The sequence below is a fragment of the Petromyzon marinus genome, chromosome 48, assembly GCF_048934315.1.
Source record: "Petromyzon marinus isolate PM22_M1 ecotype Great Lakes invasive population chromosome 48, UKy_Petmar_22M1.pri1.0, whole genome shotgun sequence".
Taxonomy (NCBI): Eukaryota; Metazoa; Chordata; class Hyperoartia; order Petromyzontiformes; family Petromyzontidae; genus Petromyzon; species Petromyzon marinus.
In genome coordinates this window covers 8,319,013-8,346,281 of record NC_133714.1, presented here as the reverse complement: position 1 = coordinate 8,346,281, position 27,269 = coordinate 8,319,013, and the positions used below count along the sequence as shown (strand labels likewise).

At 52.5% G+C, this 27,269-nt stretch overlaps 1 protein-coding gene across 1 annotated transcript in view; it reads left to right on the top strand.

The window, feature by feature from the left end:
* The first annotated feature begins 3,844 nt into the window (after positions 1-3,844).
* The window catches only part of LOC116952686 (sodium- and chloride-dependent GABA transporter 3-like), a 132,015-nt gene continuing 108,590 nt past the window's right edge, over positions 3,845-27,269 (top strand). Inside the window, exon 1 of the mRNA XM_032972271.2 lies at positions 3,845-4,348. The gene's annotated coding sequence lies outside the window, so the exon portion shown is untranslated. The remainder of the gene's footprint in view (positions 4,349-27,269) is intronic.

The window sequence follows — 27,269 nt, the reverse complement described above, 5'->3', positions numbered from 1 at the left end:
AGTGAGAGGGTGGGTGAGTGGGTGAGTGACAGGGTGAGTGAGTGGGTGAGTGAGTGCGTGGGTGAGTGAGTGAGTGGGTGAATGTGTGAGTGAGTGGGTCAGTGAGTGAGTGGGTGAGTGAGTGAGTGGGTCAGTGAGTGAGTGGGTGAGTGAGTGAGTGGGTGAGTGAGTGAGTGAGTGGGTGAGTGAGTGGGTGAGTGAGTGAGTGGGTGGGTGAGTGGGTGAGAGGGTGGGTGAGTGAGTGAGTGAGTGGGTGAGTGAGTGGGTCGGTGAGTGAGTGGTTGGGTGGGTGAGTGAGTGAGTGGGTAAGTGAGTGAGTGGGTGAGTGAGTGGGTGGGTGAGTGAGTGTGTGTTTCGTTGAGTGAGTGGGTGGGTGAGTGAGTGAGTGGGTGAGTGAGTGAGTGAGTGGGTGAGTGAGTGAGTGGTTGGGTGGGTGAGTGAGTGGGTAAGTGAGTGAGTGGGTGAGTGAGTGGGTGGGTGGGTGAGTGAGTGTGTGTTTCGTTGAGTGAGTGGGGGGGTGGGTGGGTGAGTGAGTGAGTGGGTGGGTGAGTGAGTGGGTAGGTGGGTGAGTGAGTGGGTGAATCAACGAGTGAGTCGGTGAGTGAGTGAGTGGGTGGGTGAGTGAGTGAGTGGGTGAGTGAGTGAGAGGGTGGGTGGGTGAGTGAGTGGGTGGGTGGGTGAGTCAGTGGGTGTGTGGGTGAGTGAGTGGGTGGGTGAGTGAGTGAGAAGGTGGGTGGGTGAGTGAGTGAGTGGGTGAGTGAGTGAGTGGGTGGGTGAGTGAGTGGGTGGGTGAGTGGGTGAGTGAGAGGGTGGGTGGGTGAGTGAGTGAATCAACGAGTGAGTGGGTGAGTGAGTGTGTGATTGAGTGAATTAACGAGTGGGTGGGTGAATAAATGCGTGAGTGGGTGAGTGAGTGGGTGAGTGAGTGCGTGGGTGGGTGAGTGAGTGGGTGGGTGAGTGGGTGAGTGAGTGAGTGTGTGATTGAGTGAATTAACGAGTGTGTGGGTTAATAAATGCGTGAGTGGGTGGGTGAGTGAGTGAATTAACGAGTGTGTGGGTGAATAAATACGTGAGTGGGTGGGTGAATGAGTGAATTAACGAGTGTGTGGGTGAGTGAGTGAATGCGTGGGTGAGTGAGTGAGTGAATGCGTGAGTGAGATGGTCAATGATGAGTCATTTATCCGATATATTTGTGTGTACACGAGGAGGATCGAAGTCACATTTTCACGGGTGAGTGACCTGGGGTCACCAACATAAAAACAAAGTCGGAGCAGATATCGGAGCACGAGCATCAATTATCGTTCAAGAATACATTCCCCTTAACATGTGCGTGCGTGTTTACACGTGTGTGTGTGTACACACGTGGAGACAAAGGCGGCCGGGCGTGGTTGCTGTGTGCCACGTCACCCCATCGTGCGCCGTGCCGGCCTTCATCAGCGTCGAGGAGACAGAAAGGGCTCAGCGTGCCCCAGCAGCAGCAGCATGGTGGTGGTGGTGGAGGAGGAGTTGATACAGGAGGGGATTGGTGGTAGGGGTACATTTGTCTTGGGAGTGCACGCGTGTACACCTGATCTGCAGGTACACGCGTGCGACACACACGTGTACACACACACACACGTGTACGTGGACACACACGTGTACACACACGCACACACACACACACACGTGTACACACACACACACACACGTGTACACACACACACATGCACGCACACACACACGTGCACGCACACACACGTGCACGCGCACACACGTGTACACACACACACGTGTACGCACACACACGTGTACGCACACACACGTGTACACACGCACACATGTGTACACACACACACGTGTACATACACACACGTGTACACACACACACACGTGTACACACACACACACGTGTATACACACACACGTGCGCGTGTACTAGAACCCCTGACGTGGGATGGTGGGGGGTGGACGCTGTGGGTGGGGGGTTAGGTGGGGGTTTGGATAAGGGGGTGAGCACCCCAATAGGAAACATTCCCAGTGAGATGACAGAAGAGAGATGGGAGATGTAGCGAGATGGGAGATAGAAGGGGGGGGGGGTGATGTAGCGAGATGGGATATAGAAGGGGGGGGGGGGGTGCAGATGAGAGAGACACGCGGACAAGACACGTGTACGTAGAAATGAGACGCATTAATTGGCTATACATGTTAATGATCTCTTAATGGGGTTTAGTATCTGAATTGGATCTGATCTCCACTTCAACCCCTGTGTTGTTTCACAAAGACAAAGATCGCCCGTATAACCCGAACAAACTGTCGGGGCTGTTAGCGAGCACCTATGAAGGCCGGCACGGCACACGAGGGGGTGGGTGGCCAGCACCACGCCCGACCGCCTTTGTCTCTCCAGTGGCGATGTTTACTGCACACCGCACCGGGTACTCATTTGAGGTTTCACACGCGTACACAACTGCGCTCCTTGTGGGGGGGGGGGGGGCACCACGCTCTTGCTGAATGATTTTACCCCGAGGGACCCCCAACTGGGGGTAAGGGATGCAGGGGGGTAGGATCTGGGGTTACGTGGAGGAGTTCGGGGTGTGAGGGGTTGCTTTGTAATCTGGGTCAGGATTTAACAACAGCAACAGCAGCAATAGCAGCAGTAGCAACATCAGTAGCATTAGCAGCAGCAGTGATAGCAACATCAGCAGCAATAGCAGCAGTAGCAACATCAGTAGCATTAGCAGCAGCAGTGATAGCAACATCAGCAGCAATAGCAGCAGTAGCAGCAGCAGTAGCATTAGCAACAGCAGTAGCATTAGCAGCAGCAGTGATAGCAGCAGTAGCAGCAGCAGTAGCATTAGCAGCAATAGTCACTGGAACATCAGTAGCAGGAGCAGTAACAACATCAGTAGCATTAGCAGAAGCAGCAATAGCAGAAGCAGTATCAGCAGCATGAGTAAGAGCAGCAGCACTAGTAGTAGTATTATTATTAGCAGCAGCAGCACTAGTAGTAGTATTATTATTAGCAGCAGCACTAGTAGTAGTATTATTATTATTAGCAGCAGCAGCACTAGTAGTAGTATTATTATTAGCAGCAGCAGCAATAGCTGCAGCTTTATCAGCAGTTAGCAGCAGCGACAATAAATATTTGCATCAGTAACAATCGCAGCAATAGCAGACTTCGTCGTTAACATCAGCAGCAGCATCCAACATCATCAGCCACATCGTTGATAATTAGCGACATCAACGACAATTATCATCAGCAACAGCAGGAACCATCATCAGCAGCATCAACCAGCATCATCAGCAGAATCGTCATCAGCAACATTAATAATAATGAGCAACAGCAGACATATTGTTATCAGCATCATCTATACGATCAACAGGAGGGCTTGTCAACCACTAGCATCGTGATCATGAAGCATCGATCATTACCAACAGCAGGATCAGCCGTCACGATCATCTTCATCATCATCAGCAGTAACATAAAGCATCATCACATTTGTTTTCATCAACGGCAACTTGATCATCAACCATCATCACCATCATCTTCATAAGCAACAGCATTGATCATCAACAGTAGCATCAATCATCACTACCTTCATCAGCAGCAGCAGCATCGTCATCAGCAGCAGCATTGAAATCAACCATCATCACAATTGTTTATAATTAACGGCATCTCCATCATCAACCATCATCAGCATCGAACATCTTCATCATCAGCAGCAGCAGCATCACCCCCCCCTTCCCCCCTTCCCCCGCCCCTCCCCCCCGCTCGTCTCGGCAGAGGCGCGAGGCGGCTCCTCCACTAGCGGCTCCTCCACTCGCGCGCGATCCCCGCGATCCCCTCTCTCTCTCTCCCCTCTCTCTCCCCTCTCTTCTCTCTCTCTCTCTCCCCTCTCTCCCCTCTCTCTCTCTCGCTCCGGACCCCCGATACACAGGCACCCCCCCACCACCCCCCCCCATCATCATTCCCACTCCATCAGCTGGGGGACCCCTCTCACCTCTTGACCGACCCACCAACCCCCTCTTCGACAAACCCAGGGGGGACCGATCCCCTCGTTTATTCCTTTTCTGCAGCTCGTTCCAAATCCGCCTACCCCCCTCCTCCTCCTCCTCCCACCACCACCACCTTTCTCTCCACGTACCCCTTTCTTAGGTCGTCCGCGGACCCCCACATTTTCTCGCTTTGTTCAAGGAAGCAGGGACCCCCCCCCCTCCTCCTCCTCTCCTCCCCTTGCCACCCCCTTTGCTCGGGGCTCGGGATCTGCGCGCGCTGCTTCGGGGACCCCCTTTGGTGGAGGTCGCCAGGAACCCCGTGGGCTGCGCGGCGCTCTGCGTCGATTCCCCGCTCGCCACAGCCGAACGTCGCGAGGTGAGCGGGATCGAGGGGGTCCACGGAAGGAGTTCACGGCGTTGGCAGAGGGGCTCGGCTTCGAGGCATGGGGGGGGGGGGGTCGAGAGGGGGCGCTTGGAAAGGGGGGGGGGGTAGAGTTGACACCGTGGGGGTTTGCACACCTGAAGGGGATACAGAGGGGGTTGTGGAGTTAAGGGGAACGGAGAGACGGGGGGGGGTGGTGGTGCCTTGTGGCTCGCCGTACACCTGTGTGAATGGTGCGGTGAGTGTGTCCCTGTCGTCTGACGGTGTCTGTATATCCGTGGGTGTCCGTGTCGTCTCCGTGTGTGTCTTCGTGGGTGTCTGTGTGTCTCCCTGTGTGTCTGTGTGTCTTCGTGGGTGTCTGTGTGTCTCCGTGTAGCAGTGTGTCTTCGTGGGTGTCTGTGTGTCTCCGTGTAGCAGTGTGTCTCCCTGTGTGTCTGTGTGTCTCCGTGTGTGTCTGTGTATCTCCCTGTGTGTCTGTGTGTCTGTGTATCTCCCTGTGTGTCTGTGTGTCTCCGTGTAGCAGTGTGTCTCCCTGTGTGTCTGTGTGTCTCCCTGTGTGTCTGTGTGTCTCCGTGTAGCAGTGTGTCTCCCTGTGTGTCTGTGTGTCTGTGTATCTCCCTGTGTGTCTGTGTGTTTCCGTGTAGCAGTGTGTCTGTGTGTCTCCATGTGTGTCTGTGTGTCTCCGTGTAGCAGTGTGTCTCCCTGTGTCTGTGTGTCTGTGTATCTCCCTGTGTGTCTCCGTGTGTGTCTGTGTGTCTCCGTGTAGCAGTGTGTCTGTGTGTGTGTCTGTGTATCTCCGTGTAGCAGTGTGTCTCCCTGTGTGTCTGTGTGTCTCCGTGTAGTAGTGTGTCTGTGTGTGTGTCTGTGTGTCTCCGTGTGTGTCTGTGTGTCTCCGTGTAGCAGTGTGTCTCCCTGTGTGTCTGTGTGTCTCCGTGTGTCTGTGTATCTCCCTGTGTGTCTGTGTGTCTCCGTGTAGCAGTGTGTCTCCCTGTGTGTTTGTGTGTCTCCGTGTGTCTGTGTGTCTCCCTGTGTGTCGTGTATCTCCCTGTGTGTCTGTGTGTTTCCGTGTAGCAGTGTGTCTCCCTGTGTGTCTCCGTGTGTCTGTGTATCTCCCTGTGTGTCTGTGTGTCTCCGTGTAGCAGTGTGTCTCCCTGTGTGTCTGTGTGTCTGTGTATCTCCCTGTGTGTCTGTGTGTCTCCGTGTAGCAGTGTGTCTCCCTGTGTGTCTGTGTGTCTGTGTATCTCCCTGTGTGTCTGTGTGTCTCCGTGTAGCAGTGTGTCTCCCTGTGTGTATGTGTGTCTCCGTGTGTCTGTGTATCTCCCTGTGTGTATGTGTCTCCGTGTAGCAGTGTGTCTCCCTGTGTGTCTGTGTGTCACCCTGTGTGTCTCCGTGTAGCAGTGTGTCTCCCTGTGTTGTCTGTGCGTCTCCATGTAGCAGTGTGTCTCCCTGTGTGTCTCCCTGTGTGTCTGTGTGTCTCCGTGTAGCAGTGTGTCTCCCTGTGTATATGTGTCACCATGTGTGTATGTGTGTCTCCCTGTGTGTCTGTGTATCTCCCGTGTGTGTCTGTGTCTCCGTGTGTGTCTCCCGTGTGTGTCTCCGTGTGTGTCTCCCGTATGTGTCTGTGTGTCTCTGTGTGTGTCTCCCTGTGTGTCTGTGTGTCTCCTTGTGTCTGTGTATCCCCGTGTAGCAGTGGGTCCCCGTGTGTCCGTGCCTCCGTCTATCTGTCTGTCCGTATATTTGTGTGTCCGTGTGTCCTGTATCTGTCTCTCTGTCTCCACGAGGCTCCGTATTCTTCTCCATGTCTCCGTATTTGTCTTCATGAGTGCCTCTGTGTTTCCGTATCTGCGTGCCTGTCTCTGTGTGTCTCCGTGTCTTCATGCGTGTCTCCGTGTCTTCATGCGTGTCTCCGTGTGTCTCTGTGTCTTCATGCGTGTCTCCGTGTGTCTCTGTGTCTTCATGCGTGTATCTGTGTGTCTCCGTGTCTTCATGAGGCTCTATCTGCGTTCGTGTGAACGTTTCCCTGTTTCTGCGTATCCCTGTCAGAGTGTCTCCGTATCTTAGCCCATTGTCTCCACACAAGTGTGCCTCTGTGCGTTTCGTCATGTCTTCGTGTGTGTGTGTGTCTCTCTCAGTTTCTCCCCGCGTGTCTCTGTCTCCCTGTGTGTCTCTAAGCGTCTCTCAGTGTCTCTGTGTCTCCGTGTCTCTCTGTGTCTCCATGTCTCTCTCTGTCTCCGTGTGTCTCTCCCTATCTCCCTGTGTGTATCTGCTTCTGCCCGTGGGTCTCTCAGTGTCTCCCTGTGTGTATCTGCCTGTGTGTCTCTCAGTGTCTCCCTGTGTGTATCTGCCTGTGTGTCTCTCAGTGTCTCCGTGTGTCTCTCTGTGTCTCCGTGCCTCTCTCTGTCTCCGTGTGTCTCTCCCTGTCTCCCTGCGTGTCTCTGCCTGTGGGTCTCTCAGTGTCTCCGTCTCTCTTTGTCTCCGTGTATCTCTCTGTGTCTCCGTGTGTAACTCCGTCTCGCTGTGTGTCTCTGCCTCCTTGTGTGTCTCTCAGTATCTCCCAGTGTCTCCGTCTCTATCTGTCTCCGTGTGTCTCTCTGTGTCTCCCTGTGTGTCTCTGTGTCTCCCTGTGTGTATCTGTCTCTCCGTGTGTCTCTCCCTGTCTCCCTGTGTGTCTGTCCCTGTCTCCCTGTGTGTACCTGTGTCTCCATGTGTCTCTCCGTCTCCCTGTGTGTTTCTGTCTCCGATTGTGTCTCTCAGTGTCTCTGTCTCTCTGTCTCCGTGTGTCTCTCTGTGTCTCCCTTGTGTCTCTGTCTCCCTGTGTGTCTCTGTCTCCCTGTGTGTCTCTCTCTGTCTCCCTGTGTGTCTCTGTCTCCCTGTGTGTCTCTGTCTCCCTGTGTGTCTCTGTCTCCCTGTGTGTCTCTCTCTGTCTCCCTGTGTGTCTCTCATGTTTCCGTGATCATCTCGGTGGGATCGTGAGTGTCTCCCCGTATGATCTCGATGTCTCCGTCTCTCTGTGTGTCTCCGTGTTGTTATTCCATCCGTGTCTCCGTCACTGTCTCCGTGTGTCTGTCGTTCAGTGGGGAGCGGTGGCGCAGCGGTTAGCGCTACGCTGCGCTACGAACCCGGCGACCCGAGTTCGATTCCCGCTCACGGCCACCTACAACCGGTGACGATTCTCTGAACCGGTTACTGGGTCTCGCCTAGATCCGCTCTGCCTTAAATGAGTAACCCGGTGCGGTGTATAAACATCGTCACTGGGGAGACAAAGGCGGTCGGGCGTGGTGCTGGTCACCCACCCCCTCGTGTGCCACAGTGCCGGTCGCCTTCACAGGTGCTGCTGCTGCTACTCGCTAACAGCCCTGGCCCCTACAGCCTGTGAAGGCTACACGGTGGGGGAGCTTTGTTGATCAGTCGCGTCTTCTCTGGGTTCCTCCTGGGTGTCTCGCGTTCATTCTCTTGCTGGGTTACGTCTCCGTGTCTCCGTGAGTGTCTCCGTGTCTCCGTGATTGTCTCCGTGTCTCCGTGAGTGTCTCCGTGTCTCCGTGAGTGTCTCCGTGATTGTCTCCGTGTCTCCGTGAGTGTCTCCGTGATTGTCTCCGTGTCTCCGTGAGTGTCTCCGTTATTGTCTCCATGATTGTCTCCGCGAGTGTCTCCGTGAGTGTCTCCGTGTCTCCGTGATTGTCTCCGTGTCTCCGTGAGTGTCTCCGTGTCTCCGTGAGTGTCTCCGTGATTGTCTCCGTGTCTCCGTGAGTGTCTCCGTGATTGTCTCCATGATTGTCTCCGCGAGTGTCTCCGTGTCTCCGTGAGTGTCTCCGTGACTCCGCTGTCTCCTGTCTCTGTGCGCGTTGCGTCTCCTTGTCTCTCTGCGTCTCTCCATGTGTGTGCGTGTCTCTGTCTATGTGTGTGTGTCTCTGTCTATGTGTGTGTCTGTCTTTGTGTGTCTCTGTCTATGTGTGTGTCTGTCTTTGTGTGTCTCTGTCTATGTGTGTGTCTGTCTTTGTGTGTCTCTGTCTATGTGTGTGTCTGTCTTTGTGTGTCTCTGTCTTTGTGTGTGTGTCTGTCTTTGTGTGTCTCTGTCTTTGTGTGTGTGTCTCCCCATGTGTGTGCGTGTCTCTGTCTATGTGTGTGTGTCTCTGTCTATGTGTGTGTCTGTCTTTGTGTCTCTCTGTCTATGTGTGTGTCTGTCTTTGTGTGTCTCTGTCTTTGTGTGTGTCTGTCTTTGTGTGTGTGTCTCTCCATGTGTGTGCGTGTCTCTGTCGATGTGTGTGTCTCTGTCTATGTGTGTGTGTGTGTCTTTGTGTGTGTCTGTCTATGTGTGTGTGTCTGTCTATGTGTGTGTGTCTGTCTTTGTGTGTCTCTGTCTATGTGTGTGTATGTGTGTGTCTCTGTCAATGTGTATGTGTGTATGTGTGTATGCGTGTGTCTCTGTCAATGTGTGTGTCTCTGTCAATGTGTGTGTGTGTATGTGTGTCTCTGTCGATGTGTGTGTGTATGTGTGTGTCTCTGTCAATGTGTGTGTCTGTCAATGTGTGTGTGTGTATGTGTGTCTCTGTCAATGTGTGTGTATGTCTGTCGATGTGTGTGTATGTGTGTGTCTCTGTCTATGTATGTGTCTCTGTCAATGTGTGTGTGTGTGTCTGTCTATGTGTGTGTCTCTGTCTATGTGTGTGTCTCTGTCAATGTGTGTGTGTGTATGTGTATGTATGTGTGTGTCTCTGTCAATGTGTGTGTATCAATGTGTGTGTATGTGTGTGTCTCTGTCAATGTGTGTGTGTCAATGTGTATATGTGGAGCGGTGGTGTAGCGGTTAGCGCGCTGCGCTACTAATCCGGAGAACAGAGTTCGATTCCCGCTCACGGCCACAAACACCAGTGGCAATTATCTGATCCGGTCCTGGGCCCCCCCTAGGTCGACTCAGCCTCAAACGAGTAGACGGTGCGGTGTGTATACGACGCCACTGGGGAGACAAAGGCGGCCGGGCGTGGTGCCGCCTCGTGTACCGTGGCGGCCTTTGTAGGTGCTCGCTAGCAGCACTTTACCCAAAAATCAGTTGAGACTATACGGGGGATTCATCTTCCTTGGTTCTTTCGGTAAAGTCACGTAGAATGAGAATAAAATGATAAATTGATAAAATAAAATAACACAATAATATTCTCACGACGTTTCGGCCACAACACAAGCGGCCTTCATCAGGTGAAGGGACGAGACTGTCTGGAGAACAGCGCTGGAGTCGAAATTTATGCGGGGGATCTTTGTGTGTGTGTGTATTTTTATGCGTGCGTGTATCTGTTTGTGTGCACACGTGGGGCTGTGTGCACGTGTACGTGTTAGTGTGTGTGTGTTCATGTACAGCACTTGCCCCTACAGTCTGCTAAGGCTATATGGGGGATCTTTGTCTTCGTATTTGTTCATGTGTACGCGTGAGTGTTTGTACGTGTGTACATGCTAGTGTGTGTGTGTGTTCATGTGTATGTGTGAGTGTGTGTACGTGTATACGTGTTAGTGTGTGTGTTCATGTGTACGTGTACGTGTGAGTGTGTGTACGTGTGTGTGTTCATGTGTGAGTGTGTGTACGTGTGTACGTGTTAGTAGTGTGTTTGTGTGTTCATGTCTACGTGTGAGTGTGTTCATGTGTGAGTGTGTACGTGTGTGTGTACGTATGTGTGTACGTACGTACACACACGCTTGCGAAACGTGGACCCCCCTAATGAAACATCTTCGCCGGTTAGAAACATTTAGGCTAGCCTGCCTACGATCCATCCTGGGTTTAACCAGGCTGGATTGTGTGAGGAGCTCACAAATCATCGAAAGATCTGGGCAAGGTCCCATCGGTGAGCTCCTCCGGCAGGCAAGACTGCGTTGGCTGGGTCATGTAGCCCGCATGCCCAGCCACCGCATGCCGAAACAGCTTTTGTTCGGCCGGATCGAGGGGGCTAAACGGGCGCGGCACGGGCTAGAGAAGAGATGGAGTGATGTGGTACAGGAGGACGTGGAGCTGAGTGGTTGCCGATGACTGGTATCAGCGGTGTCAAGATCGGCCTCTGTGGAGGAGGCTCGTGAAGGACGCTACTGGGCAGTTGGAGGCAGTCGCCCTCCAACAACAACGGAGGGCGGAGGAGTGACGCTCACAACAACGAGCGGAGCGCCGGGTGGCTAAAGCACAGCAGATTGGCACAGTAGGGGGCACAGGTGGTGCATCAGCCAGTCATCTCGGTCATCTCAGTCAGTCGACCCGTGGCACCTGGGTCTCTCCCGTGACGTTGTGTACCTAGCCTGGCACAGCAGTCAACCCGTACTACCTGGGTCTTTCCCGTGACTTTGTGTACCTAGCCTCAACGTGCACCTAGCCTGGCACAAGCGCCGTGGTGACGTCACGGCCATCTGTTGTTGTGTGTTTATGTGTTCGTGTGTGATGTTTATGAGTGTTTGTGTGTAGTAGCGGCAGTAGTATTATTTGTGTGTGTGTGTACGATACGCGTGGGTGTTTATGTTTTTATCAATTATTCAGTGCAGGGAGCGGTGGCGCAGTGGTTAGCGCATTGCTCCGCGAACCCGGCAAAGAGCCGAATCGAACTAAATCGGTACCACATCTAAACCGGAACTGGGCCTCCCTCCTGTAGGTCGACTCAGCCTTAAATTACTACCTGCTGCTCTGTGTAAACATCGGCACTGGGAAGACAAAGGCGGCCGGGCGTGGTAGCTGGCCACCCACCCCCTCGTGTGCCGTGCCGGCCTTCGTAGGTGCTGCTCGCTCACAGCACTTGCCCCAACAGTCTGTTAAGGCTACACGGGGGATCTTTGTCTTTGTTGTGTGTTCCTCCGTCTCCCGTGTTGCCCCCCGCTAACCCCTCCCCCCCTCCCCGTGCTTGTACCCGGCCGCCTTTGTCTCCCTCGCGACGCGCCGCGCACTTTAACTCGAACAAGATTCGGAGACACAAACACAAAAAAACACCTCCCGTGGGAAGGAGGGGAGGGGGGAGTGAGAGGTGGGGAGGGAGAGGGCGCGGTGATAGTGGGGAGTGGGGGGTGTGGGAGTGGGGGGAGGGGGTGAGAATGGGGGGGGGGGGATAGTGGGGAGGGGGCGGTGAGAATTGGGGGGTGATAGTGGGGAGTGGGGGTGAGAGTGGGGGGTGAGTGGGGGGGTGGGGGTGATAGTGGGGAGTGGGGGGTGAGAGTGGGGGGTGAGTGGGGGGGGGGTGATAGTGGGGAGTGGGGGTGAGTGGGGGGGTGGGGGGTGATAGTGGGGAGTGGGGGGTGAGAGTGGGGGGTGAGTGGGGGGGTGGGGGGTGATAGTGGGGAGTGGGGGGTGAGAGTGGGGGGTGAGTGGGAGAGTGGGGGGTGAGTGGGGGGGTGGGGGTGATAGTGGGGAGTGTGGGGTGAGAGTGGGGGGTGAGTGAGGGGGGTGATAGTGGGGAGTGGGGGGTGAGTGGGGGGGTGGGGGGTGATAGTGGGGAGTGTGGGGTGAGAATGGGGGGGGGGTGATAGTGGGGGGTGAGAATGGTGGGGGGGGGTGATAGTGGGGAGTGTGGGGTGAGAGTGTGGGGTGATAGTGGGGGGTGAGAATGGTGGGGGGGGTGGTGGTAGTGGAGGGAGGTTAAAGTCTCCCCTGAGAGAGCGAGACGACGTAGGGTTTGTGCGAGATTCCACCACTGCCACGGCCCCGCGTCATAGCCACACTCTCACTCTCGCCACCTGCAACCTGGTCTTAGACACGCAAAGACAAAGACCCCCCGTGTAGCCTGTAACAGGCTGCAGGGGCAAGTGCTGTTAGCGAGCACCTATGAAGGCCGGCACGGCACACGAGGGGGTGGGTGGTCAACACCACGCCCGGCCGCCTTTGTCTCCCCAGTGGCGTTGTTTACGCATCGCACCGGGTACGTATTTGAGGCTGAGTCGACCTAGAGGAGGCCCAGGACCGGTTCAGATAATCGTCACCGGTTTTGCCGTGAGCGGGAATCGAACTCGGGTCGCCAGGTTCGTAGCGCAGCGTAGCGCTGACCGCTACACCACCGCTCGCAGACACAAACCACACCACACACACCCCACACACCCCACACACACCACACATACCACACATCACACACCACACATCACACACACCACACATCACACACACCACACATCACACACACACCACACACCACACACACCACACATCACACACACCACACATCACACACACCACACATCACACACACCACACATCACACACACACCACACATCACACACACCACACATCACACACACCACACATCACACACCACACATCACACACACCACACATCACACACACACCACACATCACACACACCACACCACACACCACACACACCACACACCACACACACCACACATCACACACACCACACACCCCACCACACCCCACACACACCACACATCACACGCACATCACACACACCACACATCACACACACCACACATCACACACACCAGACATCACACACACCACACATCACACACACCACACACCACACACACCCCACACACACCACACACACCACACATCACACACACACCACACATCACACACACCACACATCACACCACACATCACACACACCACACCACACACCACACACACAAACCCCACACATCACACACACACCACACATCACACACCACACACACCACACACCACACATCACACACATCACACACAGCCCACATCACACACATCACACACACCACACATCACACATACCACACACCACACACACCACACATCACACATACCACACACCACACACACCACACACACCACACACCACATATCACACCCCACCACACACCACACACACCACACACACCACACACACACCACACACACACCACACACACACCACAAACCACACCGGATTATAAGACGCACCCCCCACCCCCACTATTAATTTGACGTACAGCGGGGGAAGGGGCTGTAGGTGTGTGTCGGTGTCCTGTTATCGGGAGAAGTCGGAGAAGAGAACGCCCAAGCACCTGGAGCGCTGTCATAATAAAAACACGCTGATAAATTACGCAATCAGGCCAAACGCGTACCCTCCCACACCCCCCCCCCCTCTCTCTCTGTATAAAAACACATCCAGTAATGGTTTTGGGCATCCCATCAGCAACGCAGCACTTCTGTGGGGGTGATTTTCCTCGTGTGTTTTTTTGTAATTTCTCCCTTCCCCGGCAGCGTTCTCAGTGTAAATTAATGCGGCCAAACTTGTGGAACCCGGGGTTCGACGCGTCAGTGTCTCATCAGCAGGGTTCAGACTTGTGTGGTAGCACCCTCCTGCAAAATAGTCTTGAGACTCAGAGAGCCCATCCTGCTGTGTCAATGCTTAGAATAATAATGATAGTTACAACGATGGCAATCATTTACTGTTAAAACATTACGTTGGTGATGCCGCTGACGCATTGGGAATGATGTACACTCCCACCAGCCAACGTCGCCGTGTCTCGTGTCGGTGTCAACTTAAACGTGGGGAGCGGTGGTGCAGTGGTTAGCCCGAGTTCGATTCCCGCTCGCGACCACTAACGCCGGTGGTGAGCATCTGAACCGGTCCTGGGTCTCGCCTATAGATTCACTCCGCCTTAAATGAGTACCTGGCGGCCTTCAAAGGTGCTCGCTAACAGCACATGCCCAAAGAGTGTGTTACGGCTACGCGGGGGATCTTTGTCTTTGTGGCCTTAAATTGAAAATAATATATCTATAATAGCCGACGGTTTGGTCAATGGCCCTTACTCCGTAGCACACGACCATGAAATGATTGTTAATTACAATATGATGTTGTGACGTGGCAGCGTTGCAGCTGCGTCCGCTCGATGAGAGTGGCAAGTAATACGATCAGTTCAGGGGGAAACCCCCGCTTTGGTGCAGGCCCTGCGGAACGAGATCCTTTGTTCCCACAGCTGGCCACCAGATGGCAGAAGTGTCACGCCATGGAAAGCCCTTGCACACATGCACATCAGCAGAGCGGCGAAGTTCGTTATCCAGTTTCTCTTGCCACTTGCGAGGGTGTGAGTGGCGTTTCGTCAAAGTAAACAGGGCGCTTAAAAAGAAACACAATGTTCACACTCGTACGGGACTATCGGTTTTAATGGGAAAAAATGAACGGATGATAACGCACCGTAACGTGACAACAAATGTCATTTCGATTTAAAGCTTTCGTGACTGCAAGGATTCATCTTCTTTGGTTCTTTCGGTAAAGTCACGTAGAATGAGAATACAAAAATAAAATACGTAAAATAAAATAACACGATAAAATTCTCACGACGTTTCGGCCACAACACAAGTGGCCTTCATCAGGTGAAGGGACGAGACTGTCTGGAGGACAGCGCTCCAGTCGTGAGAATTTTATTGTGTTATTTTACTTTATTAATCTAATTATTTTATTCTCATTCTACGTGACTTTACCGAAAGAACCAAAGAAAACAAATGTCATATTAGTAGCTTAACTAAGTCAGATTAGTCTCCCCACTCGTTCGCCATCGTTGTCAACGCGTGGCCTGGAATGTTCTCTCCAGGTGGTCTCTGTAGCCCGGAGGCGACGGCACATTTCTCGCTGTGTTGTTGCAAATTTTCAGGAGTGTTAACATTTGTTTTGAAGCACCCTGTGCATCCACGTGCACGTGGCACCACATCACGGGGAGGGGGGGGGGGTAGAGTCAGGGTAGGGGTGGGAGGGAAGAGCAACATTGATTTATTTTACCGGGTAAGGTCCACTGAGCTATGCGTAGCTCTTTTTCAGAAGCGACCTGGCCATCACAAATGATGGCCCAACGAAAGTGGGCTTATCGCCGTGTGGAAATGTACAGCAGCCAAATACTTCAAACGCACGGTGATGTTGATTCTAAAAGTGGAGGGGAAACCCGGAGGACCTGGAGAAAAATCCACGCGACCACGGGGAGAGAGAGACACGCAAACTACAAATATACAGCAGCAGCAGGCGTCAGGGTCGGGATCGAACCGACAACCTCTTGCATACCAGGCGAGGTAGTTAACATCTCATAGCCACCGTGATGAAGAATGAGAGAGAGACACGCAAATTCCAAATATACAACAGACGTTAGCTTCGGGATAGAATCCAAGACCTCCTGCATACCAGGCGAGGTAGTTAACATCTCATAGCCGCCGTGATGAAGAATGAGAGAGAGAGAGAGAAACACGCAAATTCCAAATATACACCAGACGTTAGCTTCGGGATAGAATCCAAGACCTCCTGCATACCAGGCGAGGTAGTTAACATCCTGCCACAGTGGAGCTCTAAGATGCGCAGGCAACGGAGTGGAAGCCGGGATGGAAGTCTCCCTGAGACGGACAAAGAGGAGGGCACGGATCAAGATGAGCAGTAGTAAGAGAGAGAACGAGGAGGAGCGCCCAACACAAAGGTGAGGAGGAGGAGGAAGAGGGAATGACCGCGACAAGATGTCGGGGATGTCTTCTTCAAGAAGATGAATCCTTGCAGTCACAAAAGCTTTAAATCGAAAAATGTCGGGGGATGATGAGAGGGCGGCGGCGATGAGAAGTTGAGGGAGGAGGGAGCGGTGCGGAGGAGTGAGCGGTGTGGAGGAAGGAGCGGTGTGGAGGAAGGAGCGGTGTGGAGGAGGGAGTGGTGTGGAGGAGTGAGCGGTGTGGAGGAGGGAGTGGTGTGGAGGAGGGAGCGGTGTGGAGGAGTGGGCGGTGTGGAGGAGGGAGTGGTGTGGAGGAGTGAGCGGTGTGGAGGAGTGGGCGGTGTGGAGGAGTGGGCGGTGTGGAGGAGTGGGCGGTGTGGAGGAAGGAGCGGTGCGGAGGAGTGAGCGGTGTGGAGGAGTGAGCGGTGCGGAGGAGGGAGCGGTGCGGAGGAGTGAGCGGTGTGGAGGAGTGAGCGGTGTGGAGGAGTGAGCGGTGTGGAGGAAGGAGCGGTGCGGAGGAGTGAGCGGTGTGGAGGAGGGAGCGGTGTGGAGGAGGGAGCGGTGTGGAGGAGTGGGCGGTGTGGAGGAGGGAGCGGTGTGGAGGAGGGAGCGGTGGCTGTTTTCACAGTGGGCGGGGGGAGGAATCCAGAGTGGGGGTGGCCACACAGAAGTCACGTGATTTTAACATGGAGTAAGCTTTCGCGACCAATATGTCACGTGAACAGAACGTGGCCAATTCGTTACGAGTACAGTACACCGGTGTGTTGATCTGGCTGCCGCCTGATGATGCTAGTTGTTCTCAGATTGTAAATATTCTGGATTTGCTCTCCAACACACCGGTGTGCTGGACTAGTAACGAATTGGCCACGTTCTGTTCATGTTACACACCTTACTAATTGGCCGTGGCGGGTTTAATGACACAACATTGATATTTAAGCGATCTAACGCACAAAAAACATAAAACCTGTATTATAGAAGTCACGTGATTTACAGGAGGCTTGAGCTGATTTACATGGACGTTGTATTCGTAAAGCACGGCAACATGTTTGGGAGCAAAATGCCAACGTCGCTGTCTGCTCACCGCGAGAGAGCTTCAGGAGAGAGTTTGTGTAGTTCTGCTATAGCACCATCGTTTAGGGAGCATGGCCACGGTTGGCTCTTTACAATTTCCCAATGGTGAAGGAGACGCCGCGCGTCGACCTGTTGATGTTCTGATGATGCGGTTGATGGTTTCACCAACCAGTGTCTTCAAGGAGGGATTCTCAAAAGCCAGGAGGAGGTGCCATGATGTTCGAGTCTCGAATGGGGAGGTGGTTATTATTCTGGACGTCCACGTTGTTCCACTCTTGCCCGCCACTCTGCTCTTCTGGAACCTGGGGTAGAGATTCTAGGATGGGTGACAGCAGCAGCAGAACCAGCAGCAGCGATCCCGTAAAGGGGATCGGCAACTCGAGTCGGTGGCGAGAAACATTGTTGAGGTCGAATGTAGTTGTGCTTTTTTGTCGGAAAATGTGTCAACCCGTTTACAGTTTTGTGCGAGGTCTCCGCGGAATTTGGTGCCAGAATGTTCACAAGAACTGGCGGCGCGGGGATCAGTGCCGGATTATCATCAAAGCAAAAGTATCTACATGTGTAGTAGCTACTACATATGTAGTAGCTGCTACACATGTAGTAGCTGCTACACGTGTAGCAGCTACTACATATGTAGCAGCTGCTACACGTGTAGTAGCTACAACACGTGTAGTAGCTACAACACGTGTAGTAGCTACAACACGTGTAGTCGCTACTACACGTGTAGTCGCTACATATGTAGTAGCTACAAATGTGTAGTAGCTACGGGCCCCGCACTTTCAAGGGCCCCGCGCTAAACGCTTTCAAGCTATCAATTCCGGTTCAGTGATTATGCACTTGCTCTATTACTATAGTACTATACCGCCTTCAACTTTTATGGGCGAATGGGTGTTCAACGTTATCGATTTGTCGTATTGTCTGACTGTATAGCATATGAAAAAATACAATTACTTTATTATGCAAGTAAAAAATTGTGTTTAAAAAATAAAGTGTTTTTGTTTCGGGCTCATTATAACATATGCTATAGGCCCCGCACTACTCTGTCTCTGAGTGCTTCATCAGTGAGAGGGTGACTCTGTCTCTGAGTGCTTCATCAGTGAGAGGGTGACTCTGTGTCTGAGTGCTTCATCAGTGAGAGGGTGACTCTGTCTCTGAGTGCTTCATCAGTGAGAGGGTGACTCTGTCTCTAAGCTTCATCAGTGAGAGGGTGACTCTGTCTCTGAGTGCTTCATCAGTGAGAGGGTGACTCTGTGTCTGAGTGCTTCATCAGTGAGAGGGTGACTCTGTCTCTGAGTGCTTCATCAGTGAGAGGGTGACTCTGTCTCTAAGCTTCATCAGTGAGAGGGTGACTCTGCCTCTCAGATGCTTCATCAGTGAGAGGGTGACTCTGTCTCTCAGATGCTTCATCAGTGAGAGGGTGACTCTGTCTCTGAGTGCTTCATCAGTGAGAGGGTGACTCTGTCTCTAAGCTTCATCAGTGAGAGGGTGACTCTGTCTCTGAGTGCTTCATCAGTGAGAGGGTGACTCTGTGTCTGAGTGCTTCATCAGTGAGAGGGTGACTCTGTCTCTGAGTGCTTCATCAGTGAGAGGGTGACTCTGTCTCTAAGCTTCATCAGTGAGAGGGTGACTCTGCCTCTCAGATGCTTCATCAGTGAGAGGGTGACTCTGTCTCTGAGTGCTTCATCAGTGAGAGGGTGACTCTGTCTCTGAGTGCTTCATCAGTGAGAGGGTGACTCTGTCTCTGAGTGCTACATCAGTGAGAGGGTGACTCTGTCTCTGAGTGTTCATCAGTGAGAGGGTGACTCTGTCTCTGAGTGCTACATCAGTGAGAGGGTGATTGTCTCTGAGTTTCATCAGTGAGAGGGTGACTCTGTGTCTGAGCTTCATCAGTGAGAGGGTGACTCTGTCTCTGAGTGCTACATCAGTGAGAGGGTGACTCTGTCTCTGAGCTTCATTAGTGAGAGGGTGACTTTGTGTCTGAGTGTTCATCAGTGAGAGGGTGACTCTGCCTCTGAGACGCTTCATCAGTGAGAGGGTGACTCTGTCTCTGAACTTCATCAGTGAGAGGGTGACTCTGTCTCTGAGATGCTTAATCAGTGAGAGGGTGACTCTGTCTCTGAGTGCTTCATCAGTGAGAGGGTGACTCTGCCTCTGAGACGCTTCATCAGTGAGAGGGTGACTCTGTCTCTGAGTGTTAATCAGTGAGAGGGTGACTCTGTCTCTGAGTGCTTCATCAGTGAGAGGGTGACTCTGTCTCTGAGCTTCATCAATGAGAGGGTGACTCTGTCTCTGAGCTTCATCAGTGAGAGGGTGACTCTGTCTCTGAGTGTTCATCAGTGAGAGGGTGACTCTGTCTCTGAGTGTTCATCAGTGAGAGGGTGACTCTGTCTCTGAGTGCTTCATCCGTGAGAGGGTGACTCTGTCTCTGAGTGTTCATCAGTGAGAGGGTGACTCTGTCTCTCAGTGTTCATCAGTGAGAGGGTTACTCTGTCTCTGAGTGCTCCATCAGTGAGAGGGTGACTCTGTCTCTGAGTGTTCATCAGTGAGAGGGTGACTCTGTCTCTGGGCTTCATCAGTGAGAGGGTGACTCTGTCTCTGAGTGTTCATCAGTGAGAGGGTGACTCTGTCTCTGAGTGTTCATCAGTGATAGGGTGACTCTGTCTCTGAGTGTTCATCAGTGAGAGGGTGACTCTGTCTCTGAGCTTCATCAGTGAGAGGGTGACTCTGTCTCTGAGTGCTACATCAGTGAGAGGGTGACGCTGTCTCTGAGTGTTCATCAGTGAGAGGGTGACTCTGTCTCTGAGCTTCATCAGTGAGAGGGTGACTCTGTCTCTGAGCTTCATCAGTGAGAGGGTGACTCTGTCTCTGAGTGTTCATCAGTGAGAGGGTGACTCTGTCTCTGAGTGTTCATCAGTGAGAGGGTGACTCTGCCTCTGAGTGCTGCATCAGTGAGAGGGTGAGTCTGCCTCTGAGACGCTTCATCAGTGAGAGGGTGACTCTGCCTCTGAGTGCTGCATCAGTGAGAGGGTGACTCTGCCTCTGAGACGCTTCATCAGTGAGAGGGTGACTCTGTCTCTGAGTGCTTCATCAGTGAGAGGGTGACTCTGTCTCTGAGTGCTTCATCAGTGAGAGGGTGACTCTGTCTCTGAGTGTTCATCACTGAGAGGGTGACTCTGTCTCTGAGTGCTTCATCAGTGAGAGGGTGACTCTGTCTCTGAGTGTTCATCAGTGAGAGGGTGACTCTGTCTCTGAGTGTTCATCAGTGAGAGGGTGACTCTGTCTCTGAGTGTTCATCAGTGAGAGGGTGACTCTGTCTCTGATCTTCATCAGTGAGAGGGTGACTCTGTCTCTGAGTGTTCATCAGTGAGAGGGTGACTCTGTCTCTGATCTTCATCAGTGAGAGGGTGACTCTGTCTCTGATCTTCATCAGTGAGAGGGTGCCTCTGTCTGTGAGTATTCATCAGTGAGAGGGTGACTCTGTCTCTGAGCTTCATTAGTGAGAGGGTGACTTTGTGTCTGAGTGTTCATCAGTGAGAGGGTGACTCTGCCTCTGAGACGCTTCATCAGTGAGAGGGTGACTCTGTCTCTGAACTTCATCAGTGAGAGGGTGACTCTGTCTCTGAGATGCTTAATCAGTGAGAGGGTGACTCTGTGTCTGAGTGTTTCATCAGTGAGAGGGTGACTCTGTCTCTGAGTGCTTCATCAGTGAGAGGGTGACTCTGTCTCTAAGCTTCATCAGTGAGAGGGTGACTCTGTCTCTGAGTGCTTCATCAGTGAGAGGGTGACTCTGTGTCTGAGTGCTTCATCAGTGAGAGGGTGACTCTGTCTCTGAGTGCTTCATCAGTGAGAGGGTGACTCTGTCTCTAAGCTTCATCAGTGAGAGGGTGACTCGGCCTCTCAGATGCTTCATCAGTGAGAGGGTGACTCTGTCTCTGAGTGCTTCATCAGTGAGAGGGTGACTCTGTCTCTGAGTGCTTCATCAGTGAGAGGGTGACTCTGTGTCTGAGTGCTTCATCAGTGAGAGGGTGACTCTGTCTCTGAGTGCTTCATCAGTGAGAGGGTGACTCTGTCTCTAAGCTTCATCAGTGAGAGGGTGACTCTGCCTCTCAGATGCTTCATCAGTGAGAGGGTGACTCTGTCTCTGAGTGCTTCATCAGTGAGAGGGTGACTCTGTCTCTGAGTGCTTCATCAGTGAGAGGGTGACTCTGTCTCTGAGTGCTACATCAGTGAGAGGGTGACTCTGTCTCTGAGTGTTCATCAGTGAGAGGGTGACTCTGTCTCTGAGTGTCTCATCAGTGAGAGGGTGACTCTGTCTCTGAGATGCTTCATCAGTGAGAGGGTGACTCTGTCTCTGAGTGCTACATCAGTGAGAGGGTGATTGTCTCTGAGTTTCATCAGTGAGAGGGTGACTCTGTGTCTGAGCTTCATCAGTGAGAGGGTGACTCTGTCTCTGAGTGCTACATCAGTGAGAGGGTGACTCTGTCTCTGAGCTTCATTAGTGAGAGGGTGACTTTGTGTCTGAGTGTTCATCAGTGAGAGGGTGACTCTGCCTCTGAGACGCTTCATCAGTGAGAGGGTGACTCTGTCTCTGAACTTCATCAGTGAGAGGGTGACTCTGTCTCTGAGATGCTTAATCAGTGAGAGGGTGACTCTGTCTCTGAGTGCTTCATCAGTAAGAGGGTGACTCTGCCTCTGAGACGCTTCATCAGTGAGAGGGTGACTCTGTCTCTGAGTGTTCATCAGTGAGAGGGTGACTCTGTCTCTGAGTGCTTCATCAGTGAGAGGGTGACTCTGTGTCTGAGTGCTTCATCAGTGAGAGGGTGACTCTGTCTCTGAGTGCTTCATCAGTGAGAGGGTGACTCTGTCTCTAAGCTTCATCAGTGAGAGGGTGACTCTGTCTCTGAGTGCTTCATCAGTGAGAGGGTGACTCTGTGTCTGAGTGCTTCATCAGTGAGAGGGTGACTCTGTCTCTGAGTGCTTCATCAGTGAGAGGGTGACTCTGTCTCTAAGCTTCATCAGTGAGAGGGTGACTCTGCCTCTCAGATGCTTCATCAGTGAGAGGGTGACTCTGTCTCTGAGTGCTTCATCAGTGAGAGGGTGACTCTGTCTCTAAGCTTCATCAGTGAGAGGGTGACTCTGTCTCTGAGTGCTTCATCAGTGAGAGGGTGACTCTGTGTCTGAGTGCTTCATCAGTGAGAGGGTGACTCTGTCTCTGAGTGCTTCATCAGTGAGAGGGTGACTCTGTCTCTAAGCTTCATCAGTGAGAGGGTGACTCTGCCTCTCAGATGCTTCATCAGTGAGAGGGTGACTCTGTCTCTGAGTGCTTCATCAGTGAGAGGGTGACTCTGTCTCTGAGTGCTTCATCAGTGAGAGGGTGACTCTGTCTCTAAGTGTTCATCAGTGAGAGGGTGACTCTGTCTCTGAGTGTCTCATCAGTGAGAGGGTGACTCTGTCTCTGAGATGCTTCATCAGTGAGAGGGTGACTCTGTCTCTGAGTGCTACATCAGTGAGAGGGTGATTGTCTCTGAGTTTCATCAGTGAGAGGGTGACTCTGTGTCTGAGCTTCATCAGTGAGAGGGTGACTCTGTCTCTGAGTGCTACATCAGTGAGAGGGTGACTCTGCCTCTGAGACGCTTCATCAGTGAGAGGGTGACTCTGTCTCTGAACTTCATCAGTGAGAGGGTGACTCTGTCTCTGAGATGCTTAATCAGTGAGAGGGTGACTCTGTCTCTGAGTGCTTCATCAGTGAGAGGGTGACTCTGCCTCTGAGACGCTTCATCAGTGAGAGGGTGACTCTGTCTCTGAGTGTTCATCAGTGAGAGGGTGACTCTGTCTCTGAGTGCTTCATCAGTGAGAGGGTGACTCTGTCTCTGAGCTTCATCAGTGAGAGGGTGACTCTGTCTCTGAGCTTCATCAGTGAGAGGGTGACTCTGTCTCTGAGTGTTCATCAGTGAGAGGGTGACTCTGTCTCTGAGTGTTCATCAGTGAGAGGGTGACTCTGTCTCTGAGTGCTCCATCCATGAGAGGGTGACTCTGTCTCTGAGTGTTCATCAGTGAGAGGGTGACTCTGTCTCTCAGTGTTCATCAGTGAGAGGGTTACTCTGTCTCTGAGTGCTCCATCAGTGAGAGGGTGACTCTGTCTCTGAGTGTTCATCAGTGAGAGGGTGACTCTGTCTCTGGGCTTCATCAGTGAGAGGGTGACTCTGTCTCTGAGTGTTCATCAGTGAGAGGGTGACTCTGTCTCTGAGTGTTCATCAGTGATAGGGTGACTCTGTCTCTGAGTGTTCATCAGTGAGAGGGTGACTCTGTCTCTGAGCTTCATCAGTGAGAGGGTGACTCTGTCTCTGAACTTCATCAGTGAGAGGGTGACTCTGTCTCTGAGATGCTTAATCAGTGAGAGGGTGACTCTGTCTCTGAGTGCTTCATCAGTGAGAGGGTGACTCTGCCTCTGAGACGCTTCATCAGTGAGAGGGTGACTCTGTCTCTGAGTGTTCATCAGTGAGAGGGTGACTCTGTCTCTGAGTGCTTCATCAGTGAGAGGGTGACTCTGTGTCTGAGTGCTTCATCAGTGAGAGGGTGACTCTGTCTCTGAGTGCTTCATCAGTGAGAGGGTGACTCTGTCTCTAAGCTTCATCAGTGAGAGGGTGACTCTGTCTCTGAGTGCTTCATCAGTGAGAGGGTGACTCTGTGTCTGAGTGCTTCATCAGTGAGAGGGTGACTCTGTGTCTGAGTGCTTCATCAGTGAGAGGGTGACTCTGTCTCTGAGTGCTTCATCAGTGAGAGGGTGACTCTGTCTCTAAGCTTCATCAGTGAGAGGGTGACTCTGCCTCTCAGATGCTTCATCAGTGAGAGGGTGACTCTGTCTCTGAGTGCTTCATCAGTGAGAGGGTGACTCTGTCTCTAAGCTTCATCAGTGAGATGGTGACTCTGTCTCTGAGTGCTTCATCAGTGAGAGGGTGACTCTGTGTCTGAGTGCTTCATCAGTGAGAGGGTGACTCTGTCTCTGAGTGCTTCATCAGTGAGAGGGTGACTCTGTCTCTAAGCTTCATCAGTGAGAGGGTGACTCTGCCTCTCAGATGCTTCATCAGTGAGAGGGTGACTCTGTCTCTGAGTGCTTCATCAGTGAGAGGGTGACTCTGTCTCTGAGTGCTTCATCAGTGAGAGGGTGACTCTGTCTCTGAGTGCTACATCAGTGAGAGGGTGACTCTGTCTCTGAGTGTTCATCAGTGAGAGGGTGACTCTGTCTCTGAGTGTCTCATCAGTGAGAGGGTGACTCTGTCTCTGAGATGCTTCATCAGTGAGAGGGTGGCTCTGTCTCTGAGTGCTACATCAGTGAGAGGGTGATTGTCTCTGAGTTTCATCAGTGAGAGGGTGACTCTGTGTCTGAGCTTCATCAGTGAGAGGGTGACTCTGTCTCTGAGTGCTACATCAGTGAGAGGGTGACTCTGCCTCTGAGACGCTTCATCAGTGAGAGGGTGACTCTGTCTCTGAACTTCATCAGTGAGAGGGTGACTCTGTCTCTGAGATGCTTAATCAGTGAGAGGGTGACTCTGTCTCTGAGTGCTTCATCAGTGAGAGGGTGACTCTGCCTCTGAGACGCTTCATCAGTGAGAGGGTGACTCTGTCTCTGAGTGTTCATCAGTGAGAGGGTGACTCTGTCTCTGAGCTTCATCAGTGAGAGGGTGACTCTGTCTCTGAGTGCTTCATCAGTGAGAGGGTGACTCTGTGTCTGAGTGCTTCATCAGTGAGAGGGTGACTCTGTCTCTGAGTGCTTCATCAGTGAGAGGGTGACTCTGTCTCTAAGCTTCATCAGTGAGAGGGTGACTCTGCCTCTCAGATGCTTCATCAGTGAGAGGGTGACTCTGTCTCTGAGTGCTTCATCAGTGAGAGGGTGACTCTGTCTCTGAGTGCTTCATCAGTGAGAGGGTGACTCTGTCTCTAAGTGTTCATCAGTGAGAGGGTGACTCTGTCTCTGAGTGTCTCATCAGTGAGAGGGTGACTCTGTCTCTGAGATGCTTCATCAGTGAGAGGGTGACTCTGTCTCTGAGTGCTACATCAGTGAGAGGGTGATTGTCTCTGAGTTTCATCAGTGAGAGGGTGACTCTGTGTCTGAGCTTCATCAGTGAGAGGGTGACTCTGTCTCTGAGTGCTACATCAGTGAGAGGGTGACTCTGCCTCTGAGACGCTTCATCAGTGAGAGGGTGACTCTGTCTCTGAACTTCATCAGTGAGAGCGTGACTCTGTCTCTGAGATGCTTAATCAGTGAGAGGGTGACTCTGTCTCTGAGTGCTTCATCAGTGAGAGGGTGACTCTGCCTCTGAGACGCTTCATCAGTGAGAGGGTGACTCTGTCTCTGAGTGTTCATCAGTGAGAGGGTGACTCTGTCTCTGAGTGCTTCATCAGTGAGAGGGTGACTCTGTCTCTGAGCTTCATCAGTGAGAGGGTGACTCTGTCTCTGAGCTTCATCAGTGAGAGGGTGACTCTGTCTCTGAGTGTTCATCAGTGAGAGGGTGACTCTGTCTCTGAGTGTTCATCAGTGAGAGGGTGACTCTGTCTCTGAGTGCTCCATCCATGAGAGGGTGACTCTGTCTCTGAGTGTTCATCAGTGAGAGGGTGACTCTGTCTCTCAGTGTTCATCAGTGAGAGGGTTACTCTGTCTCTGAGTGCTCCATCAGTGAGAGGGTGACTCTGTCTCTGAGTGTTCATCAGTGAGAGGGTGACTCTGTCTCTGGGCTTCATCAGTGAGAGGGTGACTCTGTCTCTGAGTGTTCATCAGAGAGAGGGTGACTCTGTCTCTGAGTGTTCATCAGTGATAGGGTGACTCTGTCTCTGAGTGTTCATCAGTGAGAGGGTGACTCTGTCTCTGAGCTTCATCAGTGAGAGGGTGACTCTGTCTCTGAACTTCATCAGTGAGAGGGTGACTCTGTCTCTGAGATGCTTAATCAGTGAGAGGGTGACTCTGTCTCTGAGTGCTTCATCAGTGAGAGGGTGACTCTGCCTCTGAGACGCTTCATCAGTGAGAGGGTGACTCTGTCTCTGAGTGTTCATCAGTGAGAGGGTGACTCTGTCTCTGAGTGCTTCATCAGTGAGAGGGTGACTCTGTGTCTGAGTGCTTCATCAGTGAGAGGGTGACTCTGTCTCTGAGTGCTTCATCAGTGAGAGGGTGACTCTGTCTCTAAGCTTCATCAGTGAGAGGGTGACTCTGTCTCTGAGTGCTTCATCAGTGAGAGGGTGACTCTGTGTCTGAGTGCTTCATCAGTGAGAGGGTGACTCTGTCTCTGAGTGCTTCATCAGTGAGAGGGTGACTCTGTCTCTAAGCTTCATCAGTGAGAGGGTGACTCTGCCTCTCAGATGCTTCATCAGTGAGAGGGTGACTCTGTCTCTGAGTGCTTCATCAGTGAGAGGGTGACTCTGTCTCTAAGCTTCATCAGTGAGAGGGTGACTCTGTCTCTGAGTGCTTCATCAGTGAGAGGGTGACTCTGTGTCTGAGTGCTTCATCAGTGAGAGGGTGACTCTGTCTCTGAGTGCTTCATCAGTGAGAGGGTGACTCTGTCTCTAAGCTTCATCAGTGAGAGGGTGACTCTGCCTCTCAGATGCTTCATCAGTGAGAGGGTGACTCTGTCTCTGAGTGCTTCATCAGTGAGAGGGTGACTCTGTCTCTGAGTGCTTCATCAGTGAGAGGGTGACTCTGTCTCTGAGTGCTACATCAGTGAGAGGGTGACTCTGTCTCTGAGTGTTCATCAGTGAGAGGGTGACTCTGTCTCTGAGTGTCTCATCAGTGAGAGGGTGACTCTGTCTCTGAGTGCTTCATCAGTGAGAGGGTGACTCTGCCTCTGAGACGCTTCATCAGTGAGAGGGTGACTCTGTCTCTGAGTGTTCATCAGTGAGAGGGTGACTCTGTCTCTGAGCTTCATCAGTGAGAGGGTGACTCTGTCTCTGAGTGCTTCATCAGTGAGAGGGTGACTCTGTGTCTGAGTGCTTCATCAGTGAGAGGGTGACTCTGTCTCTGAGTGCTTCATCAGTGAGAGGGTGACTCTGTCTCTAAGCTTCATCAGTGAGAGGGTGACTCTGCCTCTCAGATGCTTCATCAGTGAGAGGGTGACTCTGTCTCTGAGTGCTTCATCAGTGAGAGGGTGACTCTGTCTCTGAGTGCTTCATCAGTGAGAGGGTGACTCTGTCTCTAAGTGTTCATCAGTGAGAGGGTGACTCTGTCTCTGAGTGTCTCATCAGTGAGAGGGTGACTCTGTCTCTGAGATGCTTCATCAGTGAGAGGGTGACTCTGTCTCTGAGTGCTACATCAGTGAGAGGGTGATTGTCTCTGAGTTTCATCAGTGAGAGGGTGACTCTGTGTCTGAGCTTCATCAGTGAGAGGGTGACTCTGTCTCTGAGTGCTACATCAGTGAGAGGGTGACTCTGCCTCTGAGACGCTTCATCAGTGAGAGGGTGACTCTG